Genomic DNA, 12,232 nt, shown 5'->3' with positions numbered 1-12,232 from the left:
CTATTAAGCATGCAATTACTAGTGGTAATTAATCACTAACAAAAACACTTTTAAAGCATAAAGCACAATGAAAGTTTGATCAATTCAAGTCAAGAACACAAGTTAGAACGCTAATCAAGCATACAAGACTCATTGTTAATTTACCTAAGTAATTTTAGGTTTTCCACTTTAATTATCAAAGCCTAGAATGTTAGCACCTTAATATGGATTCAATTACATGCTCATCAATCAAAGTATGCATCCAAAGATCAATGAACACATAAAAGATGTGATTGAAGCTTGAAATTAACAATCATGACACATAAGAAATTGCAATTTTCTGTTTTGAAAACCTAAAACCTAAAAGATGCTTCATAGTATTCAAAAACTACATATCTAAAATCAACACTTCATCCACAAAAGAAATCACAAATCACAATCCAAAAACATAAAACCAAATCGCAATTTAATGAAAACCCGAAATAGTTTTTCAATACAAAACCGAAAGCATATAAAGGTGTTTATGGTTACACTTTTTGATCTTCAAGAACACAAGAAGCTTCAAAAGGTGGTGGAATGGATGAGGATCACGGCAAGGAATGAAGATGGAGGATGCTCACGGCCTTGAACTTTGGATGTTGATGAGGTTGCCGAAACTTTGGAGGAGAAGGAGAAGTGTTTGTGGCTTTTGATTATGAATTTTGTGGTGTGTAGAATGTCTTCACAAACCTTTATATATCTAGTGCACAGCAAGGGCTAGGGTTTCCTAGGATTTCTCTTCTTCTACATCATTCGACCAATGAAAATATTCCTTGAGAATTGTGATACGCTCAAAGCAAGAATATAATTAACCCTAGAAATATCATTAGTAGTATAAGCAAGTAGGGATCGTTCTATTCCGGGGATTGAGGGTACACCTGTCAATGTAAGACAATATAAACAATTAAAATAAAAACAAAGTATACTATTCACATATAAACACTATTCACGAATTTAGGGGGGTTTTAGGTTTTTGGTTTTTCGAAAATTAAAAACAAGAATTAAAACTAAGTATAAACAAAAACACAAATACAAGAATGAAATGTAAGAAACAAAGATTAAAACCAAGTTTATCATTGAATTCGAATCAATTTTACATTGTTTTTCCAGGTCATGTGAAAGGAGTTGATCATGTGAAACATTCGAAAGCAAACGATTTCCCATATTTTACTTTTCAATGCTAATTAATCTAAGTGAAAGCACATAGACTAATTCTATCAAACATGTAATCAAGCCCTAGAAAGCTAGTCAATCATACATATTCAACGCATGAAACACATAGAAAGGCTATCAACTCAAGTGTACAACTTAGTATGAATAAGTTCATCTAATTGCAATCCTCTTCAATTGAATTCGATTTTTGTCCAAAACCTTTACTACTTTTGATTCAAGTTACACAAAACAAAAAGTTGATTTCATGTTCTTAAATCTAGCACTATTCATATCAAAACCCTAAGTGTTTCGAACCACATAAGATTAAAATACAAAAGTTATCTATAAAGCAAATTCAATCAAACAATCACACATAAGCAACTATGGAATCACAACATAGAAATCGAAAATCCTTTATTCAATCATAAAATTTCAGAATATAAACCTTGTTCAAACATCAATGTTAACTAGAACAACATCCAACGAAATCAAACAAGGAGAATCAAAAGTGATTACAAGAAAGAAGGTTGAATTACACCGTGAATGGAGATATGGATGAATAACTTGAATGATGAACGAATGAAACTTGAAAGCAAGCTTCAAAGTGCACGGCTTCAAGGTGGAATGGATGATGATGCTCACGGCCTAAGCTTGCTTCTTCCTTCCTTGCTTGAAAACGCCAAAGGTTGAACTAGAGAATGGAGAGAGCTTCCGCGCGTAGAGAGAATTTTCTGAATTGTCAAAGTGTACCTTGAGACGTCTAGGGTGATTGTATATATAGGGAACGACATGTCTTGGCTTCCAAGCCGTGAGTTTTCTGATTTATTTATCAAGGAATTAAATTAATAATTCCACATGCCTTCCACCAATGTGAAATTGCCAAATAAGCCCTAGTGTGTTATCCAACCAATCACAAAACTCCAAGAAGATTCCCTAATATATTCTTGCCGAAATCCCTTGAATATTTTCTGATTTTCTTCTTGTATTTTCGGCCAAAATATACTTAGGGTTTCTAGGAATGAATCTAGACGCCATTTGGTGCTTTTTCTTGATTTCTTTCCATAAACTTCACCCTAGAAAATCTCTTGCGTAATCTTTTATTTCTTCTTGATATTTCACGCCACTTTTCTCTCCTCTCTTTGGTTTTCACGGCAAAACATCTTTAGGGTTAGGGTTTTGCGTCACAAACCCTAATGTCATGGGCTTTGATGGGCCTTGATCCAATTTGCCGAAAATCCATAGAGTTCTTGGGCCTCGTTGCTTCAACTTCAAGCCTTGTCTCCCTCCAACGTCAAAACACATTATTTTTCCATTTCTTTTTCATGGTTGCGTTGAAAACTTGCTTGAGAAGCCTTCCTCCATTTCGCAGGGTTTCCTAGTTGGATTAGGAAAGCTTATTTCTTCATTTCTGCTCAATTGTGTGGCCCGTTTTCTCTCATATTCGTTCGTCTTGATGTTCGCAAGCTCCTCTTTCCATTCGTGTGTTCATTTCCACTTTTTAGCTCGGAGGTCCTGAAAATAGAAACTATACTCAAAATAGAAACTTTCTAAAAATGAAAATAGAAACTTACTAAAAAATGAAAAATAGAAACTTTCCTAAACTGAAAAATAGAAACTTGCCAGAAATGAGAAATGAAAACTACAGAAATGGAAACTTTCTACAATAAGGAACTTTCCCAATCAAAGAATGGAAACTTTCCCAAACAGGGATTTTTCAAGGAAATGGCGCAGAAAAATGTAGGGAAATGCAGTTAAAACGTCGCATTAAAATGCTCCTATCAAATTGGAGAGCAAATCACCTTTGTCATAGCCGAAATCCTCCATGTACCTAGACCCTATTTCGGCCTCCATGTATGTGGAATGGAATCAGGAATCCAATTTCAATATTTATTCCCTTATTTTCTTTTCTAAAATTCCATAGAAATCCAAAACTATCCTAAATTGGTCTTGCCGAAATTCCCTTGATATTTTCTTTTATATGTCACGGAAAAAATCAATATTAATGGGCCAAGAATTCCTCATGACGTCATAGATGCTTCTAGAGACTCATGTGCAAGTCACATACTTCAAAGATCGAGAGGACTGCTGTGATGGTTGGGGCTACCTGCAGATGTCAGAGTGTGGGATTACTATGGTTTGAATAGCTTGACTTAGTGTGACCTCCTGAACTAAATTATATGCAGGGATTACCATGACTTGTTTTGCTTGTTTTGAAATGTGATTGCCTTGTTTTCTTCTTGATTTGATTGATTGATGGTTTGATTTATCTTGAAAACCATAGTGGTGACGATTGTGCTCTGTGTGAGGATAGGAAGGTGATTCATTGTTTTCACCTTGATGTCATGTTGATGACAAGGTTTCCGGTGGGAAGGAAATGAGTGTGATCCTTGTGACTCACCGTTGTGCGTCAAGGGATTTTTCAAACATTATCTAAGGAGGTTTTGTTTGATGGGGAATTTGTGTAATGAGATGCTAGGTTGAGAATCTGAGCATGTAGTTTAGTCACGAGTTGACCTATGTAAGCATGAGATGGAAGAGTGAAGCAGATGGCTGTAGGTGTGAGATGTATGCTTATCGTTGTTTAGGTTGGGGTGACTTGAGAAATGTGTTTTGCTTTGTGGTTTTGAGTTACTCATATGGGCTTGCAAAAGCTTACCGGGTTTGTTGTGTGGCAACCCGGTACACCATTCCAACGGTGTAGGGGTTATTTCTGCAGGTCAGGTTGATCGTGGCTGATGCTGAGGTAGCGTGCTTGCAGCTTAACGGTAATAAGTCAATTTTGTGACCTTACCGTTATAGAGACTTCCTTTTGTAGTGAACTCTGAGGAGTATTTACGTTTTATTTTGTTGTTGTCAATTTAATTCGTAAACTTGTGCGTTGTGTGACTCTGTGGGGCGAGTCAATATAGAATTTGTGGGTTCAGGGCATCAATACGTACTTGGGTTAAAAGGGAATAAGTTTCTAAGTATTTTGTATTGATAGCTGAACATTTCACGCATATATAATTATGGGGTTATATATCGATTTATTGTGTATTAAAATCAGGGGCGTGACAGTAGATCTTGCTAAAGTTGGTACCATTTTAATCATAACAATATCCAATCTCAAATCTATTAAAAAAATTTAACATTATTGTTGTGGAAAAATTGATCTGAATGTTTAACTAATAGTTTATAGATTAGCTCTCTAACATTTTCAATATTGTCTCACAAGTCACAACTATATAGGAAAAAGTTGGTGGTTTTATTAGTGATCTTTAATCATAAGGTTATGTTCAATTTCTTTCCAACAAGATGATCGAGATAATGTGTTGCACGCAAGGGAATCAAGAAAGGGGGTCTTGACTGCTCCATTTTAGCTGCTTAAACCTAATAGGCTTGGAGTAATACTGACGTTTGCTGTCTACAAGAGAGATCTACCTTCCAGTGCAACTCCAAATGAAAGAATTTTGCTGTCCACACCAAAATATATATCTCCCTCCGGGAGGGTTTCAATCTCTTGGTGATATTCTTGTTGTTCCATTTACTGTATAATGACACATGTCAAACTTTATATATATTTACACATACATACATACAAACATATATAGGAGTATATATATATTATAAATATATATATATATATATATATATATATATATATATAGCCTCTCTAGTGAGAGATCCATTTTTTGGCCATTATAATGGATAGTTTTTTTTACCTAGTTTTTGATCACATATTGAGATCTCGACTGTTCAGTTTTTAGGTCTATATAAGTAGATCACTTCTACAAATTTTTTAGCCAAATTAATGATCGTTAAGGTATTCATAACTGTGAATTACAATTACAAACATGAACGGTTCAGGTTGGACAGATTCGGTTCGTCCATTGATTTAATATTGTTCGATATCTTAATGGTCATCAATTTCATTGAAAATTTGCATAAGTAATCTATACATTAGGACCTAAAAACTTAACGGTCGAGAAACTGAAATGCGATTGAAAAGTGGATCCCACAAGGAATCCCTTAAAATGGCCACATAAAAGTATCCCTCACTAAAAGGTCCATATATGTATATATGTATATGTGTATGTGTGTGTGTGTGTATATATATATATATATATATATGATATATATATATATATATATATCATCGCATATATTGACTGCATAGCACACACAATACCTGTAGCTCGTGAAAGTTGGTGAGTATGGTAAGTATTTCTCAAAAAGTAGTTTAGGGGGTTATTTTTCACTCTCACAAAATTCCCCACCTTACTTTCTGAATGATCAGGCTCCTTCAGTAACTTCTCCATTAAGCTACTCTTTATGACCTTATGTAAACAAGCTTCATATTCTCAAGAATAATAGATGCGAAATAGCTCTTTTGGAATCTAGGACTCGCTTTCTTTTCATCAGATGCTATGGTTGTATCAGAGATCACTCTTATATATATATATATATATATATATATATATATATATATATATATATATAAAAGGAGGATCAAGAGAGGATCTCCTTAAACTTGAAATATGAGGATGTTTTTATTTTTAGCATGTAGTTTAATAATCTAAACTATTCATTCTCTATTTACATACACACATATGAATTCTACAAAAAATTAGTCAAATCGGAAAACATTTAACCATTTGATTAGCACAATGTTCGTTTTAATTTTATCTAACGGACTACATTTGTTTACACAATTTTGAATGATCAAGTGATTATGGATTTGGTTGATCTTTTGTAGAAACAATTCTTGCATAGGAATCTTAAAAGATCAACCGTTGAAATCATTGAACTAGGTAGTATACTAGTGTAAAATAGTAAAAATTCTCAAAGTAAAGAAGTTCTCTCTAGAACGGGCCTCATATATAAGGGGGATCAAATCAACATAAATAAGAAATTAAAAACAGTGAGAAAATTTGAAAAAAAAAAGAAAGTCTTTTGAAAGAAGGGAGCTTCTATTCATACCTCCAAAATTAGTGCTTGGACCTCTCTCTTTTTCCAAGTGATAGTTGATTTTATCAACTCATATTAAATTACCAATAAAGACACAAAAGAGAAAGAAAAAAAAGTCTCTTCTTACCTCCACGAACAATACTTGTCTTCAACTTGGAGAAAACCTTCTTCTCCACCATAAATCCTAAAATATACATAAAAAATCTATGGAAGATGTCACTTCCTTCGTTCTTGACCTTGTGGATCGAGATGATGTTTCTTGCATAATCTCCCATGGGTTCCTTAACATATATCTCTACAATTATAGGTCATGCTACTACGTTCAGTTACTTTCTTTGGATCAATTGGACCTTTAATTGATCTTTTCTTCTTGCCATTAATTCATTTATACTGAGAAATAAAGATAACGAAGATCCATGGCTTTGCTTTAATTTCCTACCGGGTATGTTGTAATGGAGAATCTCTATCTCACAAAACCAAAATTTTTTGCGACCCTATAGAACACCAATGCTCCAAAAGATGATATCACCAATGGAAGTTCAATAATCTATTCAAACCATGTGAAATATAAAACATGGGTACCTCTCAATGTAGGAGAGGACGCTGGGTATTGTTAGAGGTTTTGAATAATAGAGTTTAGAAAAATAGGAGAGGACATTGCATGTCTATCAAGTTGGAAATGAATGAAAATAAAAAATTTAGCTAGGTGTGTTAAGATGTTTGTTTGGTTCATTTAGCAACACACATTTATAATACATGTAATTAAAAAAAGAAAAGCTTTTATTGATTTTATTGGATGAAGGGTATTGTGGGAAAATTAGGGAGGTGTAGATAGCATATTGATTATATGTAAAAGTAAGTTGGAGGTCTATCAAGTGGAAAGGTCTAAATGTCAATTTTGGAGGTATAACTAGAAGCTCGCTTGAAAGAAGTTATAAATTTACTATTTAATATGGAATTCCAAAAAATTCCAAAATAATATCGATACCGAAAACTCCAAAAAGATTCCAAATATCTGAAAATTTCAAAAGTTCTAATCTAATTCGATCCAATCCAAAAAAATTTGAAACTAGAATTGGAACAATAAATTCACTTCCAAATTTTTTTAAATTGGAATTAAAACATTCATTTATGATTCGATCCATCTGAGTTGCAAACCTAAGAAGGATCGAGCATTTGGTTTTAATTGGAGTTTGCATAAGCAGTTAAAGAAGTTCAAGGCTACAAGGAGTCAAAGTCATGACTACTTATGCATGCACATGAATACAATTCACCCACTATCTAAAAACAACCTTTATGCATGAACTTACATATAGGAGCAATTAAGGTATACATGAGAAATCTACAAATCATTTGCATCATATAGAAATTGGGAAGAAATAAATGAGTTTGTGACACATAATCTACACATGAATGGGAGTTGTAATACCCTGAGAATTCGTTATTATTTTCTGAGAATTTTCCGGAGTTGTTGGTATGAGTACGTAGTTCGAGGATGAGGTGGAAGTATTTCGGACAATTATTCGCTTGAAATGCTTCAATTCAAGGGTTGACTTTTTATACGTTAGGACTCTATGAAAACTTCCTTCACGAAAGTTGTAGAACGCGTCGATACGAGTTTGTGCACATGAGGAAAGCGAAAATCGGAATTCATACGAACAAGTTATGGCCATCGGAAAAAGTTTTCATTTTGAGATATATAGGAAAAATTGGAAAAAAAAAATCAGAAAATATTTAGGTTTCCAAAAACGGAAACCCAAGCTCCTTTCTCACTCTTCGAGGTGGAATCATGTGATGCCCCGGAAATTCGTATTTATTTCCGAGGATTTTCCGGAATCTAAATTATGGTTATTGGACAGTTTTGTGGCTCGTGGATGGAGCGGAAGTGTTTTGGACGAATTTCTATTCGGAAGGGTGACTTTAGGGGGGGGGGGGGGGGGGGGGGGCTCAAGGTTGACTTTTTATACGTTGGGATTCTCCAAAAACTTCCTTCACGAAAGTTGTAGAGCGCGTCTATACGAGTTCGTGGATATGTAGAACGCGAGAATCAGAGTTCGTATGAGAAAGTTATGGTCATTGGAAGGAATTTCCATTTTGGCATAAATCGAAGTTTCCCAAGTTGGAAACTTACTATTTTCATTATTTCCATTTCTAGAATATCTCTTTTCTCTGTCTCTCTCGGCTGCACCTTCAGAATCGAAAATATCCGGCTGACCCAACCCGAACCCGGACGATCCGACCCGACTTTTCCGGCGAACTGCGGCGGTCTCCGGCGACGAAACTTTCCAGATAGGATTGTCTCCTCCGTCTGGTCGTCCCTCTGGTGTCCTCTAGTGCCGATTCTCCTCCACGGCGGCGTTGCAAGGCGGTGCAGTTTAAGGATTTCGGACCCGGTCGGAAATCCTTGTTCCGACGTCGGCGAGGCTTCAAGTCTTCTTGATTGAGCTCAGAGCAGCCTCCTTGATCGATCCTTGGTGGTTGTTTGGATCGATTCACGTAAACTTGGTTCAACTCAGTTGAGATTACTGTTCACGGCTTGTGAGGTAGTTTTCGACCTTTTATGCTTGTTTTCTGACTTTGAGCTAGCTATGGAAGTTCACAAGCATGCTTAGATGATGAACTTTGATGTTGGGAGTTTTGTGAAATATTGAGTTTTGGTTGGCGGCGGTGCGTCACCGCCTGTGGCTGCGTTTCGGCCACTTAAGGAACTGTTTTTGGTATTATATGTGTTCTACTCGTTGATACGAGTGTTTCGATATATAATATGCAAATTTTGGGGTTTGAATGGATTTGTTATGATTTTTACGGTTTCATACCGATCGATTTATTCGATCCGTGAGGATTCGAGCGTCCTATTGACTTGTGATTTGGTCACATCGATCATGGAAGTATTCCGGAGACTATGGGAGGTCTCGGATGTGGTTTTGCCTCGATTGGCGCCACTTTGGGGATTTTAGTTCAAAACAGGGGTTTCGAACTTAAATCAAATGTGAATCGTTACTAAGTTGGAACCGTATGTGTTTAGGTACTTGACGAAGTACATTTGACGGTTATTTTGTGGATTGGCGGCTTTGTGCTTTATTGAAGACGCATCGGGAGTTCGAGGTGAGTAATCTCACGATGTTCATTCACGAACGGGTTCACCATATTGTTTTGAGAGTTATTTAGTTAACTGAAAACTATAGTTGGTATTAGTAGCCATTCCTGAGCGGATGACTACGTATATATATATTTACGTGAAATATATGTGTTTTGGTGGTTTGTGGATTTTGAAAACAATATGCATGAAATGATGCTTTTTATTGTTTTGGGTTGTGGCTTTTGGAAAAACAAATAATTGTGGAAATGTTGATTTCGATTTGTTTTGAAAAGCGTTGAGATTTGTGTATTTGTGGAACATTTTAGTTCGCGGGTGGTTTATTTAAATGTGGGTTTTATACCGGGAGTAATTGATAGGGGTCAATTACAGGGAATCTTTCATTGTAGATTCGTGTAACATTTTGGGTCCACTGCGACTCCTTTAAATGTTTTGGTATTTATACCGTGGGTCCAAAGACTTACTAGTTGAGGATCGTGGGTGGGAAATCGGGAATTCACGCCTTTGGCCGGGTTTGTGGATACGATCAGTTAGAGCTCTAGTCTGTCCGCCGTGCTTTGTTTATTGATTTAAACGTGATTTGTGTGAGTTTATCTCGTGATTTGTGTGAGTTTATCCCATGCTTCGTTTATTGATTTAAACGTGTGAGTTTATCTCGTGATTCGTGTGAGTTTATCTCGTGATTGGCGTGGGTTTATCCTGTGCATTGTTTATTGATTTAAACATGATTCGTGTGAGTATATCTCGTGATTTGTGTGGGTTTATCCTGTGATTTGTTTATTGATTTAAAAGTGTGAGTTACTCTCGTGATTGGCGTGAGTTGTGTGTGGTTTGAGTCAAACTCTCGTGATAAGAGCACAACGTGCGACGATATTAATGAGCATATGCTCTATTTTAGCCTTGTTTCTCCCTTAAGTTTCGTGTTTTGAGTCATCAGTCATTTTAAGAGTTTTGTAGAGTGTTTGGCGTGAAATAGTCAGAAAACACAAAATTCATGAAGAATCCTAGCTGGATCAGGATTCCTCACCGTCATGCTAATTCGTGGGCCTTAAGAGAGAATTTATGGGAGTATTTTTCTGAAATTAAATTGTTTTAATTCCTTTTATTTTCTCTAAAAGAATTTAATTTTGTACCCTTTATTAAATCAGGGTGACCAAGCAATGAAGAAGGGAAATAAAGAGAAAGACGTTTTCAGTTGGGGAATAAATAAGAGAAAGACGTTTCAGCTTGGAAATTAAAGGAATTGCCCCATTATGAGAGGAGTTAGGGCCATAAAGGAGACGTGTCAGTTGGGAAATTAAAGGAATTATGATCAATCTCATCCGTCCAATGATGAAGGGTATGATTGACAAAAGCCAACCAATGCTGCCCTATAAATAGGCAACGTCCAGAATAGAATTGGCATCACTTCCTTGCCTATCACTTCCTGGCCAAAAAAACTATTTCGAGACTTTGCCCAATTCACTCCTCAAACTTCCATCATCTACAAGACCGTGACCACTATCCATCCATCAATCCACGAAGCTCCAAGGCGCTAAGTCAAGGACGCTACACCACCATAGCAGAGACAAGTTCATCACCTTGTTGCCAAGCTGCTGAGGAAAAAGCTTCAAAGTGTAACTATGACTCTACTTACAATTTTTATTTCGGTTATGTGTGTTTGTATTTGCGAGTTGTGTAATTGGAGACATGAAATTTTCAAAATATTTTTATTAATATTTTTAGATTTTCAATTTATTACTGAGTTAATTTCGAGAATTCTTTGATGATGCATGTTACAATCTTGTGCCCTTTTACATGTTTAGGTAATTTTCAGAGTTAGGTTAATAAGTTTGCATGCTAGAATAACGGTGAGAGTACTTGTGTGTTTGCTTAATTTGCCAAGAGTAATTGTTATTTATTAAGGCGCTAGGTTAAACAAGTAGCAATTAGTTCTAAAAAGTGGTAAAAACCATGTTTAATGGTTAAAAGATTCTAGAAATTACGTGTTAAATTCTGTGTAATGGTTAATTTGCATGTGTGAGTTGATTCGAGGGTTAGATAATACTACTAGTTAAGAGAATTACGCTAAGTGTTTTTGAAAATTAGTAATATTACGCTTGATAAGGACTTTTCCGATCCAAGCCTACATTAGAACAAATTAAATAAATGGATTGATCCGCTGAAACTTTTCATTTGGGCTCTTATCTAGGCATTTAAGATGGGCACATTTTTGTAGCATGTTGAAATGGATTTTCTGTTTTTACACTTAGTAATTTCCTAGTGGTATTGGTCTAGGTTAGGGAAGTCGATCATTGTATATAGTTTTATTTGTTTTGTTTTTATTTTAAGTAGATTAGGAACCAAATTTCAAAATCCCCATTTTATTCTTTTATTTGTTAATTGACCTTTTTGTGTAGGTGTACCCTACAATCCTCTGACTGAACGATCCCTGCTTATCTTATCCTTACAACTACATTTTGCAGGGTTAAATTGTGAGGCTATTTTAGCCATATCACAATGCGCAGATCATTCCTTCAACTTGGACTCCTTTTGTGTACCAACCCAATAGTTATGCATAAGCCCATAAGTACTAAACCCATTTAGGTAACCCATTTACAATTGTGTTAATGGTCTTGGTACACATGTTGATCTACTATAGTGTCAAGGACAATATCATCCAGCTTATATTCTCTGTATTCCAGCCATTTGAGACATCAATGAATTTGAATATTGTTTAGCTTATTTCCTTTCATTTTCTGCAATTTACTTCTTCTATTTCCTTTTATGGATTCTGATCCTAACATGGGTCAAGCCGTGGATGATGCATCAATGGTGAAAATAGGAGGTGGTAATGCAAATCGGGGACCTCGTCGGAACTCACATTTCCGGCCACCTCAGGCGGAGATTCTTAGGGTCTTTTGGAGCCCAGACAAGGTTCTTAAAAACGGGTTAGGCAGCACGTAGGTGCTAGGCGCCTCCACCCCGTTCCGATTCTAGCCTAGTCGATCGAGCTAGGCGCTGGGCAGAAAGTTGGCC

The sequence above is a fragment of the Rosa chinensis genome, chromosome 7 (assembly GCF_002994745.2).
Source record: "Rosa chinensis cultivar Old Blush chromosome 7, RchiOBHm-V2, whole genome shotgun sequence".
In the NCBI taxonomy this organism is placed as follows: Eukaryota; Viridiplantae; Streptophyta; class Magnoliopsida; order Rosales; family Rosaceae; genus Rosa; species Rosa chinensis.
This window is presented reverse-complemented; position numbering follows the sequence as displayed.